This window comes from Lissotriton helveticus, chromosome 5_1 (assembly GCF_964261635.1).
Source record: "Lissotriton helveticus chromosome 5_1, aLisHel1.1, whole genome shotgun sequence".
Lineage (NCBI taxonomy): Eukaryota > Metazoa > Chordata > Amphibia > Caudata > Salamandridae > Lissotriton > Lissotriton helveticus.
Genome location: NC_136065.1, coordinates 559,957,745 through 559,975,951, shown reverse-complemented (window position 1 = coordinate 559,975,951; position 18,207 = coordinate 559,957,745). Strand labels below are relative to the sequence as shown.

The window sequence follows — 18,207 nt, the reverse complement described above, 5'->3', positions numbered from 1 at the left end:
AGCAGCAGCCACATACAGGGAACCCAGCATAACAGGGACAGGGGCCACAACCCCAGCAAGGAGGGGTGACAGTGTGAGGATGTAGCACATTCACACAATCACAGAGCCAAAATACAGAGTAAAGTAGGCCCCCTCAGTGAATAATGATAGGAAATAATTATAATGCCAAAGACCTAACCCCAGAAGACTAACAGCATCCCCCTTCCACCTTTTTTAGAAGAACAGAAATAACTACAGACAGCATTGGGGGGTCCAAACAGCTTTTTGCTTGCTTCCAGGAATTTAGGGTTGCTGTGGGCTGTGTTGATCAGGTGTACACATTAAGTTCGGCATCAACAGTGAGCCCGTGGAAGCACAGAATAATCAAGTTGCCTAAAGCACCTATAGAAACTAGGCCCCACTCCGCTGCTGATCCCCCAGAGCAGGGTTCATCGGCCACACCCTAGGGCAGGGCAGTCTGACGAGGGGGCAGGAAAGAAAACTATTTTAAAAAGCCAACAGCCAGGTCCTGCAAGAAAAGTCTAATGGGGCGTACTACAATTACAAAGTCAAAAGGTCCCCATTTTCAGGCATCATGCCCACCCTCAACAATTCTTTCATGGCGCGTAGTCGTGACAGCGCTCCCAAATGCTCCAAAGCAATGGAAGCCTCCCATTCAGTTATGAATGAAGCCATCCTTGGGGATGAACCAATGTTCTTCTCATGCCTCAAATGGTAAGATCATAAAAACTTCACAGCTCCCACAAGCGTGAGTCAGTGAGATTAGAGGCCTCAGTGTAGGATGGCCAGATGTGTCAGAATTGAGCGTACAGTCCTGGTTTTTGGTTATCTGTCCTGGCGAAGTTCAGTGGATCGAGCACTTATACCAGGTTTTTGTAGAGACCCTACTGAACTAGCCTTTATGAGTGTTGGTGCAGGAATAGGTGTCAGTCTTTTTATAGTAGGTCTAATAGCCGTAGTTCATTTTTCCTTAGTACAATGGGGTCAGCGATTGCTTTGCTGATGAGTGCTGCCTTCAAGGCATTCTGCACCCCTCTGTGATGCGAAATTGTAGTCTTACTCCTATTTTTGTGAAATGTTCTTTGGCTTTAGAAAACTGGTTACTCTACCCCAGCGTAATGATGAGTTCGAGACTCCAGTTGGGGTTCACTGAAACTTTCAAGACAGGGTTGCGCCAAAGGGTGAGTGTGGTGCCAGGAACAGAGGATTCCGAGCCTTTACCCCCACTGCAAATGGCAAGCAGGGCACCTGGTACCTCCCTTCCAGACTCACATCTATTGCAAACATAGTCCACATGAGATGCTCCGATCTTGCAGGCACCACACAGGAAACAGTCAGCCCTGACTGCTGACACAGGAAACAGTCCACCCTGACTGCTGACCCCATGGGGTGGTATAACAAGGGGCGCAAGAAACACAGAGCAGCCTCTGACCCTCTTCCCATGGGGAAAGGGAAACAATGAATTTTGTGATTCAGGAAAATGCCCAAACTAAACTAAAATGAAAAATGCCCAAAAGGAAGATTACAGATAAAAAGCGGGGTCGAGATCAGCTAAACCAGGTATCTGAGACCACAAGCGAGGGCCACGTTACACACCACTTGCCAGGAACAGGGACATGCACAAGCACGAAAACTTGTTCATGGGGCACATGGCAAACACCCGGAAAACCAAACTGAAACATGTCACCTCTATCCAAAATTTCCACAAATATATAGTGATACTGAACTACACAATGCATAAAAGTACAATGGGGGGTAATATCAAAAAGAAGTAGCTCCCAGCAGGAAACTAGCCTCTGGAGGGGGCCGCACACCAACCACGCTCCTAGGCACGCACCGGGTGAGGCGCCCTTGGCAAACCTATTCCAAACATAGTCCACATGAGAAGTCCAGATCTTGCAGTCACCACACAGGAAACAGACAGCCCTGACCGCTGACCCCATGGGGCATTACAGAGGAGGGGTGGAAGAACCACAGAGCAGTCTCTGTCCTTCTCCCCACGGGGGCAGGGAAACAATGAATTTTGTGATTCAGGGTAACGCCCAAACTAAATGAAAAACTGCCCAAAAGGAAGATTCCAGATTAAAGGCGGGGTCGAGATCAGCAAATCCAGGTATCTGAGGCACCGAGAGAAGTCCATGTTACACACCATGTGCCAGGAACAGGGAGGTGCACAAGCACCAAAACGTGTTCATGGGGCACATGACAAACACCCGGAACACCAAACTGAAACATGTCCCCTCTATCCAAAATGTCCACACATATATAGTGATACTGAACTATACAACGTAAAAAAAGCCCAGCTGGGAGTAATATCAAAAAGAAGTAGCTCCCAACAGGCAAATAGCCTCTGGAAGGGGCTGCACTGCAACCGCGCTCCTTGGCACGCACCGGGTGAAGCACCCTTGGCAAACCTAGCGTCACCCATAGGACTCCTGCTAAAAGCAACACTTCTATCCCTACCTGTACTCATGCGGCCACCCCACAAACATACCTAACACCGATTTGATCACTCTGAATCGAAATGTCAAAGGACCAAAAACTACCCAAGTAGTCTTATGGGGTGGGGGCTCAACGGCTTAGAAAAATAACACCTGTCTAGAGAATAATTATCAACCTCACTCCCCCATATCATTAAAATATGCTTCACCATCCTTCCATACCTCACTAGATAGCGACTAATAGGTTAATGGGATCACACCCCTGTGGTAAAATACAGGGTCTCCTAAACCATTCATGACTGAGCAGATGACAAGTTCAGTTAACAATCAACCAAGTTCTTTCAAAACAGGTAACCACAAAAACAAAGTACACCAATGCTGACTTGATGTCAACCCCCATGACCCAAAGGGAAAATTGTAAATTTCTGAACTTATGTCAATGGAAGGAGGCAAAATCCATGGGCCCTCAGCGAGGGGTCTGCTTAACACCTGCAAGTGTGCACCGTTTCAACATATAGCCAAACCCTTCCATGGGGAAGACACCCTTGAACTAAATACACAGATTGCTCCCAGGGGACCCATACCTCGAACTGCAGTATCACGATAAACTTTATGTATCAGGGGCGTAACACAGGTCCCGCAGTGTGGGGGTCCCCCAACCTCCAGGGGGCCCCCTCAGCACCGCACTACGGCTGGAGAGTTCAAGACGGAGTCCAGAGGGGGCCCTCTCGAGTTTTGTTACGCCACACTCATGTATATTTCTGTGGTTATGTAGGATCTGACTACTATGGGTAGTCCCAAACTTGAGTACTGCAGAGGAACTGCAGACTCAAAAGTGATTCACTAATGGCGAACTACAGCGCCTGAATAGGGACCTCTCATACGTCACCTAAAATGACACTTAACAGAACACCAGCATCCCAAATCCATTGCACAGCGCCCTTTTACATAACACATGGTACCAGCACATAACAACAGTCAGCTTCCAAACTTCAGCCGGGTCATGCTATGTCTTGCTCATTGATCCCACACGGTCAAGGTGCAGATAGGCTTTACTTGTCTCAAGAAGTAGCCCCTGAGAAAGCAAAATACCTTGTTCACCTCAACCTATGTAGGACAAGAGCCTAGATCCAACCCAACAAGATAGAACCACGCAGGGTAGTTGTAAACCTAACCAGATAGGACACCAACCCAACAGTGCTATACCTCTTTACTGAATCCACTGATACCCAGACTGAGATGAACAGGAAGTGTAAGAAGGGTAACATAGGGGAAGATATTACTTTGCCCGACATTTAACAGAGAAGAGATTTTCCAGAGAACAGATTTTTGGAGGTAACCAAACCCCTAACTCAGTGCACAAACACCTCTACTCCAGCAGCCATCTGTGAACCGAGAGTGGTTATTAGTATATCCGGGGTGGTCTTCTTTAAAAACAAGTGGTCACCTGACATGGAATTCCTATTGAGGGCCATCCAGCTCAGGGATAAAAAGGGGACTGGGTCACATGGGGGAGGGTTCTAATGAAAGTATGACTAATCTGTGTCGGGAAATCTGAGACAACGAGGTGGGTAGATACACTTGGCTAGAAGGGAAAGGTGAAACCCTGATTGTATGGAAACTCACACTGTATTCAGAGGAAAAGGAATGCTTCCGGTCGGGATGAATGCTAACTGTGGAGTGATACTACATACTCCAGATATGCAATATGGCACCTCTACGCTTATGGATTTTTATTGACAGTGCACCAAACATGCTGTGCTGAGCTGCTTCTTGGATGGGGAGGACTGTGTTCCCTGGTCAGACTACACACCCCAACCCTGGTCATTCCTGGAGAAGAGCTAACAGACTTGTACCAGCACCTGTTAAGGAAAAAGACCACCTTGCTGCACCAAGCTTGTGAAGTGAAAGTGGCAGACTATTTTGGCTGGGCTCAGTTTAAAGACATTCCAGAAGAATTTAGGCTGTTCATGGAAGCACAGCCGGGGCCAGGGGGGTGAATACCCTTCTTCACCCTGCAGACAAAAACGCTTGCTGGCTGCAAATCACCCGATGGGAAATGTTCAAAATGTTGAACAGCACTGAGCTCGACCTCAATTTGATCAAGGAAGAAATGCGAGCCATCCGCCTCATGGTAATGCAAAAAACAACAAGTGATGGACTGAATGTGGATCAATGTCACACACTCCCCCAGTCAAAAGATCTGGGCCCAAATCCATCGTTTTTTTGCACTCCACACCACCCTGGGTCAGATAATGGCCTTATGCAAATCAGCTCTGACCCTGTTGCCCCATGGGTCCAGTCCGAACTACAACAGCCATATCTTTCCCAGACCGGAATCAAGCATCCGAGGACCGGACCGGTTTCGAGGTAACACCTCTCTTCAGCCCGGCTAGCTTGACTCCAAGTGGTGTGGAGTGCCTGGGACCCACGTCTGGGCATCCCCAGCGCACTTAGGGCGGCAATTGCAAAAAACAACAAGTGATGGACTGAATGTGGATCAATGTCACACACTCCCCCAGTCAAAAGATCTGGGCCCAAATCCATCGTTTTTTTGCACTCCACACCACCCTGGGTCAGATAATGGCCTTATGCAAATCAGCTCTGACCCTGTTGCCCCATGGGAACAGTCCAGTCCGAACTACAACAGCCATATCTTTCCCAGACCGGAATCAAGCATCCGAGGACCGGACCGGTTTCGAGGTAACACCTCTCTTCAGCCCGGCTAGCTTGACTCCAAGTGGTGTGGAGTGCCTGGGACCCACGTCTGGGCATCCCCAGCGCACTTAGGGCGGCAATTGCAAAAAACAACAAGTGATGGACTGAATGTGGATCAATGTCACACACTCCCCCAGTCAAAAGATCTGGGCCCAAATCCATCGTTTTTTTGCACTCCACACCACCCTGGGTCAGATAATGGCCTTATGCAAATCAGCTCTGACCCTGTTGCCCCATGGGAACAGTCCAGTCCGAACTACAACAGCCATATCTTTCCCAGACCGGAATCAAGCATCCGAGGACCGGACCGGTTTCGAGGTAACACCTCTCTTCAGCCCGGCTAGCTTGACTCCAAGTGGTGTGGAGTGCCTGGGACCCACGTCTGGGCATCCCCAGCGCACTTAGGGCGGCAATTGCAAAAAACAACAAGTGATGGACTGAATGTGGATCAATGTCACACACTCCCCCAGTCAAAAGATCTGGGCCCAAATCCATCGTTTTTTTGCACTCCACACCACCCTGGGTCAGATAATGGCCTTATGCAAATCAGCTCTGACCCTGTTGCCCCATGGGAACAGTCCAGTCCGAACTACAACAGCCATATCTTTCCCAGACCGGAATCAAGCATCCGAGGACCGGACCGGTTTCGAGGTAACACCTCTCTTCAGCCCGGCTAGCTTGACTCCAAGTGGTGTGGAGTGCCTGGGACCCACGTCTGGGCATCCCCAGCCGGGCTGATGAGAGGTGTTACCTCGAAACCGGGCCGGTCCTCGGATGCTTGTGTCCGTTCTGGGAAGGACATGGCTTTTGTAGTTCGGACTGGACTGTTCCCATGGGGCAACAGGGTCAGCGCTGATTTGCATATCGCCATTGTCTAACCCAGGGTGGTGTGGAGTGGAAAAACGATGGATTTGGGCCCAGATCTTTTGACTGGGGTGAATGTGTGACATTGATCCACATTCTGTCCATCATTGTTGTGTTTGCAGTTACCGCTCTAAGTGTACTGGGGATGCTCAGACGTGAGTCCCAGACACTCCACACCACTGGAATCAAGCTAGCCGGGCTGATGAGAGGTGTTACCTCGAAACCGGGCCGGTCCTCGGATGCTTGTGTCCGTTCTGGGAAGGACATGGCTTTTGTAGTTCGGACTGGACTGTTCCCATGGGGCAACAGGGTCAGCGCTGATTTGCATATCGCCATTGTCTAACCCAGGGTGGTGTGGAGTGGAAAAACGATGGATTTGGGCCCAGATCTTTTGACTGGGGTGAATGTGTGACATTGATCCACATTCTGTCCATCATTGTTGTGTTTGCAGTTACCGCTCTAAGTGTACTGGGGATGCTCAGACGTGAGTCCCAGACACTCCACACCACTGGAATCAAGCTAGCCGGGCTGATGAGAGGTGTTACCTCGAAACCGGGCCGGTCCTCGGATGCTTGTGTCCGTTCTGGGAAGGACATGGCTTTTGTAGTTCGGACTGGACTGTTCCCATGGGGCAACAGGGTCAGCGCTGATTTGCATATCGCCATTGTCTAACCCAGGGTGGTGTGGAGTGGAAAAACGATGGATTTGGGCCCAGATCTTTTGACTGGGGTGAATGTGTGACATTGATCCACATTCTGTCCATCATTGTTGTGTTTGCAGTTACCACTCTAAGTGTACTGGGGATGCTCAGACGTGAGTCCCAGACACTCCACACCACTGGAATCAAGCTAGCCGGGCTGATGAGAGGTGTTACCTCGAAACCGGGCCGGTCCTCGGATGCTTGTGTCCGTTCTGGGAAGGACATGGCTTTTGTAGTTCGGACTGGACTGTTCCCATGGGGCAACAGGGTCAGCGCTGATTTGCATATCGCCATTGTCTAACCCAGGGTGGTGTGGAGTGGAAAAACGATGGATTTGGGCCCAGATCTTTTGACTGGGGTGAATGTGTGACATTGATCCACATTCTGTCCATCATTGTTGTGTTTGCAGTTACCGCTCTAAGTGTACTGGGGATGCTCAGACGTGAGTCCCAGACACTCCACACCACTGGAATCAAGCTAGCCGGGCTGATGAGAGGTGTTACCTCGAAACCGGGCCGGTCCTCGGATGCTTGTGTCCGTTCTGGGAAGGACATGGCTTTTGTAGTTCGGACTGGACTGTTCCCATGGGGCAACAGGGTCAGCGCTGATTTGCATATCGCCATTGTCTAACCCAGGGTGGTGTGGAGTGGAAAAACGATGGATTTGGGCCCAGATCTTTTGACTGGGGTGAATGTGTGACATTGATCCACATTCTGTCCATCATTGTTGTGTTTGCAGTTACCGCTCTAAGTGTACTGGGGATGCTCAGACGTGAGTCCCAGACACTCCACACCACTGGAATCAAGCTAGCCGGGCTGATGAGAGGTGTTACCTCGAAACCGGGCCGGTCCTCGGATGCTTGTGTCCGTTCTGGGAAGGACATGGCTTTTGTAGTTCGGACTGGACTGTTCCCATGGGGCAACAGGGTCAGCGCTGATTTGCATATCGCCATTGTCTAACCCAGGGTGGTGTGGAGTGGAAAAACGATGGATTTGGGCCCAGATCTTTTGACTGGGGTGAATGTGTGACATTGATCCACATTCTGTCCATCATTGTTGTGTTTGCAGTTACCGCTCTAAGTGTACTGGGGATGCTCAGACGTGAGTCCCAGACACTCCACACCACTGGAATCAAGCTAGCCGGGCTGATGAGAGGTGTTACCTCGAAACCGGGCCGGTCCTCGGATGCTTGTGTCCGTTCTGGGAAGGACATGGCTTTTGTAGTTCGGACTGGACTGTTCCCATGGGGCAACAGGGTCAGCGCTGATTTGCATATCGCCATTGTCTAACCCAGGGTGGTGTGGAGTGGAAAAACGATGGATTTGGGCCCAGATCTTTTGACTGGGGTGAATGTGTGACATTGATCCACATTCTGTCCATCATTGTTGTGTTTGCAGTTACCGCTCTAAGTGTACTGGGGATGCTCAGACGTGAGTCCCAGACACTCCACACCACTGGAATCAAGCTAGCCGGGCTGATGAGAGGTGTTACCTCGAAACCGGGCCGGTCCTCGGATGCTTGTGTCCGTTCTGGGAAGGACATGGCTTTTGTAGTTCGGACTGGACTGTTCCCATGGGGCAACAGGGTCAGCGCTGATTTGCATATCGCCATTGTCTAACCCAGGGTGGTGTGGAGTGGAAAAACGATGGATTTGGGCCCAGATCTTTTGACTGGGGTGAATGTGTGACATTGATCCACATTCTGTCCATCATTGTTGTGTTTGCAGTTACCGCTCTAAGTGTACTGGGGATGCTCAGACGTGAGTCCCAGACACTCCACACCACTGGAATCAAGCTAGCCGGGCTGATGAGAGGTGTTACCTCGAAACCGGGCCGGTCCTCGGATGCTTGTGTCCGTTCTGGGAAGGACATGGCTTTTGTAGTTCGGACTGGACTGTTCCCATGGGGCAACAGGGTCAGCGCTGATTTGCATATCGCCATTGTCTAACCCAGGGTGGTGTGGAGTGGAAAAACGATGGATTTGGGCCCAGATCTTTTGACTGGGGTGAATGTGTGACATTGATCCACATTCTGTCCATCATTGTTGTGTTTGCAGTTACCGCTCTAAGTGTACTGGGGATGCTCAGACGTGAGTCCCAGACACTCCACACCACTGGAATCAAGCTAGCCGGGCTGATGAGAGGTGTTACCTCGAAACCGGGCCGGTCCTCGGATGCTTGTGTCCGTTCTGGGAAGGACATGGCTTTTGTAGTTCGGACTGGACTGTTCCCATGGGGCAACAGGGTCAGCGCTGATTTGCATATCGCCATTGTCTAACCCAGGGTGGTGTGGAGTGGAAAAACGATGGATTTGGGCCCAGATCTTTTGACTGGGGTGAATGTGTGACATTGATCCACATTCTGTCCATCATTGTTGTGTTTGCAGTTACCGCTCTAAGTGTACTGGGGATGCTCAGACGTGAGTCCCAGACACTCCACACCACTGGAATCAAGCTAGCCGGGCTGATGAGAGGTGTTACCTCGAAACCGGGCCGGTCCTCGGATGCTTGTGTCCGTTCTGGGAAGGAAATGGCTTTTGTAGTTCGGACTGGACTGTTCCCATGGGGCAACAGGGTCAGCGCTGATTTGCATATCGCCATTGTCTAACCCAGGGTGGTGTGGAGTGGAAAAACGATGGATTTGGGCCCAGATCTTTTGACTGGGGTGAATGTGTGACATTGATCCACATTCTGTCCATCATTGTTGTGTTTGCAGTTACCGCTCTAAGTGTACTGGGGATGCTCAGACGTGAGTCCCAGACACTCCACACCACTGGAATCAAGCTAGCCGGGCTGATGAGAGGTGTTACCTCGAAACCGGGCCGGTCCTCGGATGCTTGTGTCCGTTCTGGGAAGGACATGGCTTTTGTAGTTCGGACTGGACTGTTCCCATGGGGCAACAGGGTCAGCGCTGATTTGCATATCGCCATTGTCTAACCCAGGGTGGTGTGGAGTGGAAAAACGATGGATTTGGGCCCAGATCTTTTGACTGGGGTGAATGTGTGACATTGATCCACATTCTGTCCATCATTGTTGTGTTTGCAGTTACCGCTCATGGTAATGCAGCACCATTATGTACTGGACTTAATGACCGCAATGGAGGGAGGGGTCTGTGCCAAGATCAGTGCCGCCTGATGCACGTTCATCCCTGGGAACAACATGGACAATGGAACACTGAAGAGTGCCATTCAAGCACTGCATAACCTAGAAAGAAGCATACATGAAGAGGGTTGTACTGCAGAGCAGGAGGGTTTTTCAAATTCGTTCTCCTGGCTCCCACAATAGATATCCGGTTTATGGAAATCACTGTTGCCAGTTATCATTGTGTTTCTGTTGGTATGTTGGGTTATACAATTGAGGATCACCTATTGTAAAAATGCAGTCCTCAATCTGGGTAGAATGCAAATAAATAGGGAGGCAGTGGTTGTCAATAGCAACCTTAAGGACCAACAGGCCCCAAGTGCAGAAAGTGTCGAAATGCATAAGTCAGGTAGTGTAGTTGAAAAATCAACTAGCGTGGACAATATTAATATTGAAAATGAGGCAAATATTGATGGAAATTAAATATTGTCTTTATTAATAGAATCACCCGTTGTGAACTCTACTTCAACCTCAAATATGTAGTTAGGCAGGCCCTGAGATCTAGGCCCGGGAATTGCTGGTTGATAGGTCATAGGTGGTAGGGGACATAACTGGCAGGCAAAGACTTGGTTAGGAAACTCTGTATCAATCCCACAGATAGGCGCTGAGACATTACAATGGCCAAGGGAGCTTGCCCCAATAAAGCACACATGGCCGGAGGGAGTATGTGCTTCTAAAACACCATAAAGTCAGATGCCACATGAGTTAGGAACACATAGCCAATCAGGACCTAGCACATGTAGTGGTCACGCGCACCCAATGCCGGACATCTGAACACGTTCAACACTTGGCAAACAGTGTCCGCGTGAGGTCGAACCCACCTGTAGTGACTATTTAACCTTTAATCTATGACTCCAAAGCCAGCAACCAACGTTCCGCACCATAGATGGTATGCAGGAAACTTTTATGACTTGTATTTTGTATATAAGAAGGACACAACCAAATGTAAATTGAGAAAGTACTCAGACCTAGTGCCTGTAAATGATCTCCCGGCCGAACTATTTAATTAAACACAATGTTCCTGTTTTGCCAAACGCTTTTTGTCTTCTGTTTTTTCTAAGGATTTCAAACTAAAGCAACAACCTCTCCACAAAGGTACCCACACAATGAACACCCAGATACAGGCCTCTGCGCATGCAGAGGAGGATGTTGCACGTAGCGACCAGCCACACTCATGAACTCACACAAGAGAACACCCCACACACAGATCTCCAGCACAGAGACCTCTAACAAGCAGAGTTCTCCTCTACCAAAAAGACCCTTACAACCGTTTACAAGGTTTATTTGCACACAGAAGACCCTCACACAAACATAGAACATCTGCATGTGCCAACAACGTTTGTAGACATTTTGGGTAGTGCAAGTGTGACTTCACACTACAGTACTGTCAGTGCAAAGACTTGATTGACATAGTAGAGCTCTTTCTATGGACAATCCTTACAGCACAATGACATTTTTTTTAGCAATGTCAACATATAGCATGGGTTATCTATATACCGGACCTGAGCCAGAGTAGCTGGGGTTCATTTTAAGAACCTGTGGTATACCTTCGAAAATATGGCTTTATTCCTGTTACATACTCTGGTGGCATTAACCCTGCATGTATTTTATTATTTTACAGTTTGGCTGATTGTTCGCAAACAGGATCTCAATGTACATGTCCTGGGATTTAATTCTGATTTGTCTAATTTTGCAGTAACTATATTCTGTTGGACCCTTAATGCTCGCCCTTTCTGAAAGTGTACAATATTTTAGCTCAACTGTTGTAGTTTGAGTAGTTCACGTAGGTAGTATTCTTAAAAGAGGTGATTGGTCTTCTTCAAAGAGAACTCCACAGTTTAATGCTCCATCTCTAATAATGCACCCAATATTTAGAAGTCCAGTGCAGAAAGGCCTCCTCGATTTCTTCATTGAAAGAGGCATCAAAAATTCCATCTTAAGAATGCTTCCATACTTGGCAGTCTGAGGATCACTCTTTAACAGTATAAATGACTTTCACCCCATCTTCACTGGCTGATCGCTATGCTCAGTATGATACTTTGAAATGATTGCTTCCTTAGGTACCTAACTTGTCCAAGTCTTCGCATCTGTCATCATCTGATGAGTGTTGTAAGAAATTGAACTATTAGTTGAGAGGGGTAAAGTCCACCTAAAGTAATAATTACAATCCTTGTCAAGGTCAACCTGTAAAGTCACTATATAAACCTAAGTTCAACCCCCATGTGGCTATTGTAAAGTACAGATAAGCTTAACATAAAGGTAAAGAATTTATGCAATACTAATACAGTAAGAAAACAGAATTGCAAAGCAAAATAAATCCAAAATCAAATGAGTCATATAGAGTAGAATGAAATAAACAAAAGAAGCACAAAGTGCCAATGATAGTCAATTGTCAATTTAGAACAGGACCTAGCTGAAATTTGATGCTAACCACGATGGACCACGAGCTGCATACTCTAACCAAGTTCATACTGGTCAAAGATTTTACCCTCTGACTTTAATCCTTGAAGTCCCAATCCATCGTAGGAATACACTTCTAACACCCCTAGAGTCTCAGGGGAGACACTTAGCAACGTAGGTGTAAGGTAGAGGACAAAGCAGAGTCTATTCAATTCCTGGTTGCCTCTGGTCATCTGGACAGTTGTAGCAAATGACCTCTTGTAGATTGTTTTGTCCCTGTAGCTTTAACAGAAGGTCAGCCTTATGACCAATTAAATCCACGTCTTTGTCTTGGGTACAAGAGGAAGACATGTCCAATCTCTTAGACTCTTCTCAGGTCTCAGAGAACAGTTTGTCAAAACCTTGACCACCTTGTGTCCTCATGCCTCCTGTACCTTATGTGTTGAGGCCTTGCGGGATCGAGCACACATCCCAGTATCTCCCTGGCTGTTCATGAGAATCATTGTCCCACAGGCTTGACAACGTTCTTGGCATGGTAATTAACCCCCGGGGCCCAAGGCCACCGAGTCATGAAACACCAACGTACAAACAGTAACATCCCCTAAGGCTTTCAGGTTGACTCATCATAACTTTGTTGAAATTTGGACTGACTCATAGTCACATTACTATGGGGATAATTGGGTTGACTCATATGCACATGACTATAGGGATATTTGGGCTGACTCATAGGCACATGACTATGGGAATATTTGGACTGACTTATAGGCATCTGACTATGGGGATATTCGGGCTGACTCATCAGGATTTGGGAATGGTATTTATACCACACTCAAACCCCGAGGCAGTGCTTAGCTTACCCGCTGGTTGAAGAGTACGGATCCGCTTCAGTGATCCCGCTCACCTGAAGGTCTCCACGACCTGGTCGAGCTTCTTCTGCATTGCGGCTCTCCAGTGAATCTCTGATGTTGCAGACATCTTCTCCTCTGCTGATCCAGAGATGCAGCAAACTCCATCCCTTTAGTGCTGCACAGCTCTCCTGCAACTTTCCAACACTATGGACATCTTCTCCCCTGCAAATCCAGTGACGCAGCGAACACCATCCCTGTAACGCCACACCTAAAAGGAGAAAACATGGCTAGGTACCATCCTTAAGGCTAGTGCACTAACTGTAAGCGTATCAACCAAAGACTTGTTTTTATGATGCTAAAACAGGACAAATTTTGAACATTGAGACATCATGGATATTATTTAACATGCATACCAAGGCCTTGGTATTAGCACCCAATAACATTCTTATGTGCCATCCTTTATTGTGTTGTAGTCTGGGAATCCAAAAGCACACCTTTGCGCACCTTGTGGCTAGTGTTGAACAAACAAGATGTACCTTAGTTTCTTATGTGAAAACACGAGATAGCTTCTGCCCGGAGTGTCGCAACTCCAAGGGTAACAGTTGATTATTGGAAGTCTATGCATCAATACATTCATTATCATGTAAGTGACTGTTAGTACACATGTCAAAGGCAAGAGGGAATATTTCACGACTGCTCATTTGTTGAATAACCTCTCTACTTGTATTTACAGTACAGTTCTCACCATGCACTACATTATGCACATATCATGATGAAGCTCTCCATGACTGAGAAGAGACGGACGGACGACTCCAAGAATATGGTGTCTGAGCCTGAAGGCACGCAAGCCTCTCTTATTGTTATTTTGTCCCAACACCCCTTCCATTCTTGAGCGGCAGTTGATTCATGGTTACAATTCCCTGATCAGACTGCACCCTAGGAGAGATAGGAGATCCAGCATTATCTCTGCGGACAAGAGCCAGGTGAGTGGCTTATCTTCCACAGGTCCAGGAGTGTTCTGAAGTGGGTACCTGAGAAGCCACATTTATGGCTGGCACAAGCTAGTGAGTGGAAATTACCTCTAGGGACACCCTAACCAATGGAGTAGAGGTTTCTGGTGCTAACCCTACCCACTTTGAGCATTTTCAAGATGGCCAAGGACTTCAGCCACGCTAAACTTGGGCTCTGAGACCTGTTTGCGGGGATCGCACTGTTGTAATTCTAATGTTCCCCCCATATCTAACACTAAAATCTAGTTTTAGGCAGTCCCTTTGCCCCCAACAAACTCAAAGACAGAAGTCTAGTAGAACAAAGCTGAGCTTTCAGTGACCAGACAGTGAATACACACAAATTGTTTTGGTATTCTGTTGCCCTCAATTGAAGTGTACCCCAAATGTCACATGGAAATCCATGTGTGTACGTGACAAGGACAAGTCGATCTGCCCACGCAGGGCAGGGTAAGTACATATATATTGAAACAGTCGCCCTATGGGACTCATTTGAATGTGGAAACTTACGGACCACCTTAGATGGTTCCAAAAATGAATTATGTTCTGATTATTTCAGTGATTGCAGAAATCTAAATAAGAAGCACAGTGCAAACTTAGTTTCTTTAAAAAATTACAAATTATTATGCAAGAAATATTGTTTTGACAAAAGTGACTGTAGAACAGATGACACAGTGCCCAGATTGTGAATCTATTCACAACATATAATATATGACACTATACAAGTCATAATGGTTGTATACAAAGTTCAAAACAGTTCTTATTAGGGTAATGTGAGCTCCAACATGGCCCCTCATGTATTATTCCAATCTTTCAACTGAATGGGAGGTTTTGTAGATGTTTTGACCCAGTCTGATGATAAGGGGCTCTACAGGATGTAGTCATCTGACCACCACACCCACTTAATTGGCAGTGCACTACTGAGGCAAGAGCCCTCCTCCTCTGGATCTCCAGTCTTTTAGTTCCTCACACAGCACTCATGTCTGAATTCCATAGTGTTTGCTCATACCGAGAAATCTCCAGAGTTCAAACTCTGATTCAAGGAAATTACTTTATCCATGAGCGGTGAAAGCATTCACATTCACAATGTGCAGGTCATCGGGCCACCAACATTGTGAATGGCAGTGCGGCAGTCAACGGATGGTTTCATCATACATAGATATATTGGCTATCCGTAAATGCATCCACTTTGTTGCGAGACAGGATTGCTCACAGTGCATTGAGGCACTCTTCAGAGGTTGCTTTTCCATCGCTGTTTACTTTTCAGGTCAAAGTGGGTGGATTTCATAAAAAAACATAGCATCAGACAATACAATAATTTTGCTAGTATCATTAGGGTGGGAAGACGTCGCTTGATTTGACAGGTTCCTTGGTTAGCACATTGCAGCATGTCATTATGGATCTTTTCCTGTTCTGGGTTTATAATCTAGAAATTAATCCTAACAGGTCTGCTAGTCTATTTAGTCCAATGTAAACAAACGCCACAACAAACAGAAAGCAATAGGTTGCCACAACAAAGTCCAGTTGTGGAAACCGTGTCTCTGATGTGTGAGGCTGCTACCATATATTGCAGGACAGGAGGTAATGTTTGCTATTTTGGATTAAAAAGGTTTCAGTAAGATTCATTTATGCTGCTCTTGTTATTGCTAAGTAGACAGAGAACCAGCTGCTGGCAACTGAAAGAGAGATGGACATATTCCATGGAACTTGTACTTCTTCAACTATCATAACTATGGGACCCGATTTACAGATGTTTTGTCTACCTAAATCATAAGCACATATGCAGAAAAGCACTTTGTAAACGCAAGTTTCTACCTCGTGAGTCACAGAATCAAGATTAGCTGAATTTTACATTTGTAAGGTGCATTTAAGAATGCATACATTCTGCTTGTATGGTGTGGTGATACTGCTGAGCTCACAACGTTAGGTTTGGGGTTGTGGGCATTTCTGGGTTGGAAAGTAGGAAGTAGGAAGTAGGAAGTAGAACACCAAGTTTTGGGGTGTTCACAGATGTGTATCACTCATACTTTTTCAGGCATGGGCATAGTGGGCAATTGCCGAGGGCCCCCACATTACAATGGCCTCCTTGGAAAGTGATCTTTCTCCCCTCTACCACCTCTGCCTTTTGCTCTATTTCAGCCTTGTTCCCGTTCCTTTTCACTCCGTCTCTCTTTAACCTTGCAAAATCTGACAATTGTCAATGCCTTAGGGGGTGGTAACATGGAGGCGATACCCCCATATTTCGTGGGCCTGTAGACTTAGTAGAATACGATATGTTAAATGTGCTGATGCACATGTATGCATGAATAGCATATGCTAAATTAGTCTCTTGATGGATATTTTTGCATTTGCAAATTCTGTACATTTAAGTGCTTCGGGAAACCTAGGACTGTTAGATTTTCTGGAGTACTCTAGGGTTGCACGGGGAATCCCTAAAAAGTCGAAATCTGCTCCAAGCGCAGGAGTAATTGTATGTGAACAGATTTCCACCTAGACCTCTGTGCACCAGGACCTAAGTAACTAGCTGTGACTGAACCCAGCATGTTTGTGCTAGTGATGGCGAGCTGGGAATAAGCGCAGATGTTTAGCTCAAAGGTCAGGCTAAGTGCATTCACACAGAGAGCACAGTATGCATCCTTCTGGGAGGATATGAACATTGGCCCTAAAAGAGATTGCAGAACAACTGCTTTCATTATTTGGGGAAGGGCGGGAAGCAGGAGAGACCACGAGGGGGTGGGGGACTGACGGAGGGGTGGAATTAAAGATCTGTGATCTTGTATTTTCCGTTCAAACAATAACCATTTGATTTTCCTTCCTGGGACCTCGCGAACAAGCCCGGTCTTGCATCAACCGCCAGCGTGTTGTGAAGCAGCTTGTGTATGCTGCACGGCGCTGGAGCTTTGTCGTCAACAGAAATAAAAATCATCTTAAACAGATGTCGCTTTCTGCACTTACTAAGTTTACCGGCACTGACTTGACCTCTACGATGAAGTGCCTGGACGTGACAGAAAAAAATAAGCAGAGGCCGTTTTTTAAATGCAGTCTGTAAAACAGTTAGCACCAAAGAAGGCACGGTCTCAGAAACAGGGAGGGGCTGAGGAGCAAGGCGCGCGCCAAAACAGAGGCTGCGAATCTCACTCACGTGACGTGCACTTTGTGTGGCACCGGGTGCCATGTAAGTGAATCATGCCTGGGACATATCGTCGGATGTAGACGATTTTTTTCTCTGTAGTGGCGCATTCTAGTTGATGCACGTCACGTCATGACGTGACGTGCGGCGGCCATCTTAGAGATGCGCGCGCATCCTGGCGATGTGGGCGCGAGTTCCGAGCGGAACACAGCGCCGGTTCGGCGCTCTTCAGTTAGGAGTGTAAAGCATATATTAAAGAAGCGTTTACCACCAACAGAGGCTCAGAGCATCATTGTGGCAACACATTACAGTGGCGACGAAGGTGGGACGCGACCAGAACCCTCGGGGGAGACTCACCAAGCCAAAGCAGGCAGACCCGGGGGAAGGAACTGCAAGGAAGGAGCACAGCCACGAATGGACGCAGATAAGTGCATGTACAAAGAATAATAAAACAGTGCAACTGAAGAGCGCGGCAGAGCCACAACACCAAACGGAGAAGTTAGCGAGGGGGTAGGGTGCACGCTATTCACAACCTACAAGAAAGCGCGCCAAACCCTGAAAACACGCTATTCACAAGCTACAAGAAAACGCGCCAAACCCTGAAAACGACCCCACCACACCAGAGACAGCGAGCTGGCAACCACAAAGCAGGAAGAGGGGGCTGACACCGAGAGTCCCCGGGTACAACACTACAAGGCTGAGACAGACGGCACCCCAGGCAGCCCCACTAGTAAGGAGGACAGAGCATCCACAGGCAAAGGAGAAAGGATGAGCACACCAGCGGGGTACGCCATAGCGCCGGTCCAGTTCCTACCAAAACCAGGGGAGCCATTGATGAAATGGGAGGACTGGCGTGAGTACATAGACAACTTTATAGGGGTGTTGGAGGATGAGAACGAAGAGGAATTCACCTCCAAAAGAAAGAAACGCATATTGCTACTAAATCTGGGACCGGAAGGACT

General features: G+C 47.5%; 1 long non-coding RNA gene across 3 annotated transcripts in view; it reads right to left on the bottom strand.

The window, feature by feature from the left end:
* The window catches only part of LOC144753267 (uncharacterized), a 297,387-nt gene that overhangs the window by 235,954 nt on the left and 43,226 nt on the right, over positions 1-18,207 (bottom strand). For all 3 annotated transcript variants that reach the window (XR_013594275.1, XR_013594277.1, XR_013594276.1), the window contains exon 2: positions 13,162-13,376. This is a non-coding gene — a long non-coding RNA (uncharacterized LOC144753267). The remainder of the gene's footprint in view (positions 1-13,161; positions 13,377-18,207) is intronic.